The sequence below is a fragment of the Gobio gobio genome (assembly GCF_949357685.1).
Source record: "Gobio gobio genome assembly, chromosome: 25".
NCBI lineage: Eukaryota > Metazoa > Chordata > Actinopteri > Cypriniformes > Gobionidae > Gobio > Gobio gobio.
Window position 1 is genome coordinate 35,082,883 of NC_137121.1, and position 5,952 is coordinate 35,088,834.

The 5,952-nt window shown below is 53.8% G+C and overlaps 1 pseudogene across 1 annotated transcript; it reads left to right on the forward strand.

Annotated features, from left to right (window-relative positions):
- Positions 1 to 4,197: 4,197 nt before the first annotated feature.
- On the forward strand, positions 4,198 to 4,814 carry LOC307121992 (histone H1-like; annotated as a pseudogene). Its single transcript has one exon. The product of its transcript is annotated as a histone H1-like (transcript).
- Positions 4,815 to 5,952: the final 1,138 nt, after the last annotated feature.

Below are 5,952 nucleotides of genomic sequence, written 5' to 3' on the forward strand. Positions count from 1 at the left end.
GCGGGAGCGTAGACCGCCCTGGTGGTTGATGTATGCTACTACGGCCGTGTTGTCTGTCCGGACAAGCACATGCTGACCCTTCAGCAGCGCTCGGAAGCGGTGCAGGGCGAACCGTACTGCCAGCAACTTGAGGCAATTGACATGCAGGAGGCGCTGGGGTCCTGTCCAGGAGCCCGCGGCTGCTTGTCCATTGCACATGGCACCCCAGCCCGTGGCAGAGGCATCCGTCGATACGACAACATGCCTGGAAACTCATTCTAAGGGCACACCGGCCCGTAGAAAACTGAGGTTCGACCACGGGGTGAGCGTCTGTAAGCAGGCCCGAGTCACTTGGACCCGGAGCGTGCCAGACTGCCATGCCCATCTCGGGACTCGATCGCGAAGCCAGTGCTGAAGCGGTCTCATATGAAGCAATCCGAGCGGCGTTACCGCGGCTGCAGATGCCATATGCCCCAGGAGCCTCTGAAATAATTTCAGTGGAACCGCACTCTTGCTCTCGATTTGTCGGAGGCAAGTCAGCAGAGACTGCGCGCGCTCGCTCGAAAGCTGCGCGTACATGGCGACCGAGTCGATCTCCATACCGAGAAAAGAGATCCTCTGCACGGGGCAAAGTTTGCTCTTCTCCCAGTTGACCCGAAGGCCCAGACGGGCTAAGTGGTGGAGAACCAGATCTCTGTGTCCGCAAACCTGCTCTCGAGAGTGGCCTAGTATGAGCCAGTCGTCGAGGTAGTTCAGGATGCGGACCCCGTGCTGCCGAAGGGGCGCAAGGGCTGCCTCGGCGATCTTCGTGAAGACGCGAGGGGACAGAGATAACCCGAATGGGAGAACCGCGAACTGGTATGCCCGCCCCTCGAAAGCAAACCGTAGGAACGGTCTGTGTCGAGGAAGGATGGAGACATGGAAGTAGGCGTCCTTCAGGTCGATCGCTGCAAACCAATCGTACGGATGAACGCATTCGAAAAGGCGTTTCGCAGTCAACACCCCGAACGGAAGCCGGTGAAGGGATCGGTTCAAGATGCGAAGGTCCAGGATTGGTCGTAACCCACCGGTTTTCTTGGGTACAATGAAGTAGGGGCTGTAGAACCCCGACCTCATTTCGGCTGGGGGGGACAGGCTCGATCGCACCCTTCGCCAGTAGAGTGGCAATCTCCGCACGCATGACGGGGGCATGGGCCCCGGTCACGATATAGCGGACTCCCCTGTAACGGGGAGGAGCCTGCGCGAACTGAATCGCGTAGCCGAGCCTGACGGTCCGGGCAACCCAGCGGGACAGCCCCGGAAGCTGAAGCCAGGCTTCCAGAGACTGCACCAACGGGGTCATACGGACGACAGACGTACCCTGGGTGGGGCAGCGAGGCAGCGTTACCGGCGCGGACAAGGGAGGCTGTTGGGCGTCCCGGGGTCGGAGCACGGTTAACGGCTGCGCCCTGACAGAGGAGACCAAGGAAGGACTCGCGTTCCACTGGGGTCTGCTCTGCCAGGGGGCTGGCGACAGAGAGGGATGCGAGTGGCGAGACCCGAGGGTGGCGCGCACTGTCATCACCGGTCTCTGGGTGCTCAGAGACAGGAACATGAGTTCTTCCCAAGCGCTGCTAGCCCGGGGGCCAGCAGCGGAAGGATTTTCCCCCGGCCCTCACCGGGGGAAGGAGAGGCCCTGCCACCATCCCCTGGGAAGAACTGGAACCCATCTCTGAGTTGTCCACCTCCATCCTGGCGTTTAACCAGTCTGGGGAGCGGACTGGGCGACATCCTCAACCACCTCCACGGCACGGCCCAGGTGAAGGCTGCTGCTGGGGCCGGGCGGGAAGAGGGAGGGCGCCCTCGGCGGCGAGTGGACTGAGGCGACTGGGCCGGCGGCTGGTGCAGCAGCTGGCCGCCGGGGCAGTACGTGTTACAGCCTCAGTCTGCTCTGGGGCGGCCGAGAACTGTTGGGCGCAGTTCTCAGCCGCGCCGCCGAAGAGGCCAGCCTGGGATATGGGCGAGTTGAGGAGGCGGGCCCGCTCAACATCCTCCACATCACCAGGTAAGGCCCGGTGTTCTCCCGGACCACTGCTGTGGACATCGCCCGACCCAGGGAGCGTGTGGCCACCTTCACCGCCCGGGGGCGGGGTCAGTTGCGGCACGCAGCTCAATGAAGAGCCCTGGGTCGGCTCCACCCTTGTGCATGTGCAAAGGGGCGGCGGCCTGCCCGTAGCTCTGCGGGACCACGCCACCGAAGTAGACGAGCCCACAGGCTTTGGGGGGGGTGCTTAGGACAGCCACACCACGCCACGTCAAAGCCCTCTGTGGACACCGTAGTGTGCAACAGAGAGTTCAACAGTGGGGGGGAGGGGGCCCCAGTGTACCCTAGGCCGCGGCCCCATCAAGGGCAGAGAAGGCGGAGGAGGCCACCAAACGGTCACGGGAAGCACGGGGACTTCCGGGACCGCGTGATCTCCTCATGCACCCCGGGAGCGAAAGGCATTGGGGGCGGGGCCCAACAGCTGTCGGGTGCCGCCCCCAAAAACCAATCGCGCAACCACGAGCACCCGCGACTGGGCGGAGTTCCACACCAGCGCGAGACTCGCGGCTGCCCGAGATAACATGGCTGTCAACTTTAGGTCAGATCAGGCAGTGCTAACACACCCGGAGGCGGAGCACAACCTAATCGTCATCCCCAAAGGACTCCAGCCCACCTTGGGATGCGGCGATCGACATCTCACTGCTATCCGGAGCGTGAACTGAACGAACGGGCGTCAGAGACGGGCCGTAGATTCAATCCAACACTCACGGAAGCGATGTATAAGAGGGGGGCGTGGCCCGAGGAATGAACGTCGGGGTTCTTAATACCACAGCACCGCCCTCAGGTCACCCTGGCCACCAGCCAAAGTACCATCTCACTCGGGGACGGTAGATTGGGGTGTGGCAGAGGGGACTCTCTCTCCTCACGGAGATCATTGAGTCTCGACCGCGACATCGCGATGGTCACGCCCCCGCAATGGAAACGTGACACATCCGCAAACACTGCCCGAACGTGCTGAAGCCCAAACACGCTCGAGCAGTGAATGCGTCCATAGACAGCAGCGGAAAATCGATCGCACCCGGAAGTGCACGGGCGAGCCGTCTTGAAAAAGACGTGCCACGCGCAAGCTCTTTTTGTGAGAGGAAAGCCTCGCAGTCGATGCCGAAGCGCCCAGGGAAACACACACCAGCTGTCAAACAGACCACTGCGCAGATCAGCAGGCAGGAAGTATGCGATCACTGGAACGCGCCGTCACACCAACACCGACTGGAAAGCTGCTCGTCTCGAAGAAGCTGACAGAGTCTCAGAAGGCTGTAGGAGTGAAGAGGTAGGTACTCTTGGCTCCGAAAGCAGAACATAATGCGATATTGCCTCGTACTTCGTTATATACTCACGCAGTGAGGCGGAGTTACGTATGCAAATTCCGCATGCCCATGGCATTGGCACGCCATTGGCCGTTTTCTCAAAACTCGAAGTTGATAGGCTTCTAAGCGAAACCCCCATTCGTTAGTCACTAACGTTACGTCGTAGTGACTGAACGAAAGGGAACACATGTGATGATTTAGTTAAAACATTAAGACTTGAGTGATCATGTGTATCTATTATTATGATTATTGTTATTATGAGCACAGATCATCTGCTGGCCAGACATGAGAGTCACAGAGAGACTCGGATCCTCTGGATGATGTTCGTGTGCTTCGAGCTGCCCAAAACAGCAGCTGTATGAAAGCCTCCTCACGCCCTCACTGATGCTGATTTCATTAAAGTCTCTTTCAGACTGTTTGCTGAACACACAGAGGACGCGTTTGGGCTTTTAGCCACTTTTACACCTAAACTATCCACCAAATTCACACGCGGCTTTTCCCCGTGGCTGATGCTCGCCTTGGGTTTGATCTGATGGAGGCAAAACAAAACAAATCCTCTTCGCGTGTTTTAGTCTCTAATGAAAGCTCAGAACCTCTGCTTTGTGTTCACTTTGTTTTGACTGTGACAAACTGTTTTACCGCTTCAGTTTTGCCCCAAATATGAGTGAAGAAAACACACGCGTGAGGAGCTCGTGGACGCGCACAGACACCGATCGGGCAGGTTGAGTCTATAAGGTTCTCATGTGTTATTGAAGAGCGCAGCGCCGCGCGAGCGCCAGTCATTGCTGAAACCAGACAGCGCTTAAAGACTTTAGATCCGACCAGAGAGAGATGGCAGAAACCGCCCCAGCCCCGGCTGCTGCCGCCCCGGCCAAAGCGCCCAAGAAGAAGTCAAGAAAGCAGGTCCAGGCGTCGGTGAGCTCATCGTCAAAGCTGTGTCCGCATCCAAGGAGAGGAGCGGCGTGTCCCTCGCCGCCCTGAAGAAAGCTCTCGCCGCCAGCGGCTACGACGTGGAGAAGAACAACTCCCGCGTCAAGATCGCCATCAAGAGCCTGGTGACTAAAGGCACCCTGGTGCAGGTCAAAGGGACCGGCGCCTCGGGCTCATTCAAGCTCAACAAGCAGCAAGCCGAGACCAAGAAGAAGCCCGCGGCCAAGAAAGCGGCTCCTAAAGCGAAGAAGCCCGCGGCCAAGAAACCCGCCGCCGCCAAGAAGCCCAAGAGCGCCGCGGCAAAGAAGCCCAAAGCCGCCGCCAAGAAATCGCCCAAGAAGGCCAAGAAACCCGCCGCCTCGGCCGCTAAGAAGGCGACGAAGAGCCCCAAGAAGGCAAAGAAGCCAGCAGCCGCTAAGAAAGCAGCCAAGAGCCCCAAAAAAGCCAAGGCAACGAAACCTAAGACGGCAAAGCCTAAAGCCGCCAAGCCTAAAAAGGCAGCTCCCAAGAAGAAGTAAGTCTTATTACAGACAAATAAAGTGTATTACTCAACGGCTCTTTTAAGAGCCAACCACTAATTCTGAAAAATAGCAAATCTCGTGTATTTTAATGATTTGAACGAATAAATCGAGAAACATTTATTTTTTTGACTTGTGGCCAAAACCATTTTTACACACAAAACATCAGTACAGAGCCCAGTGACGTGCAATTTTGATGTCCAAACCCCTTTATGAAGTCAAAATAAGGAAATGTTTAGTAAAAAGCACATTTATTAAATCTATTGATCTCTGTTTATCAAATGATATGAACATATATTGAGGGTATTACAAAGTGTAAGAAGTATTAGACATAGTCACATAATGTCATACCGGATAACTGTCCGGACCTTAGAGTGACATTCAAAAAAGCCAAACAAACTGTAAACAATCTAATAAACCCTTACATCTCTGCCACATTCATTATTGTATGAGTCTTGACAACAATATATTTAAATATTACAAAGAATATGACATCCAGTTGATTGTTATGCTTTGGAGCATTCTGTCCCAAAACTGGCTGTCAGCCAATGTCATTCGGGATAACAAGCAAACTGGAGCAATTTTATTTTGACACGATGTGAGACAGCATGTTAAACAATCAGGAAGACACTGAAGGACCCCCAAACAATGGTGACATTTGATTATGTCTTTCATAAAATGTGTTTAACTTACCCTTTTTCCTCACTAGCACACTATGTAGTAAAATCCTGTGTCATATGGGATAACGCTAAAATAACATATATAATGTGGATTTTATGTAAATATGTTTATTTAGCATGAATTTACATATTTGGAAGTTGGAGGTAAAGGTTGCAGATTTCTATAGGTAGCCAAAAATACTGCCTGATTAAGATTTAAACTGAGTTTTGTCATACCGGATAACAATTTTGTCAAAAAGGATAACAGTTTTTTTCTGTTAGCCCCTAATGTAATTCATTATCTTGGATGACATGTGTTTGACAATATATTCTTATACAGTTTTCAGCTTTAATTTGTATAATTTCCATTCAAATTGTGATATTAACATATCATTAACATTGTTTAGTTGAATATTAGCAAATTATATAATTCATAATAATATTCAATTACATTTACATTTCATTATTGTCCAACCTGT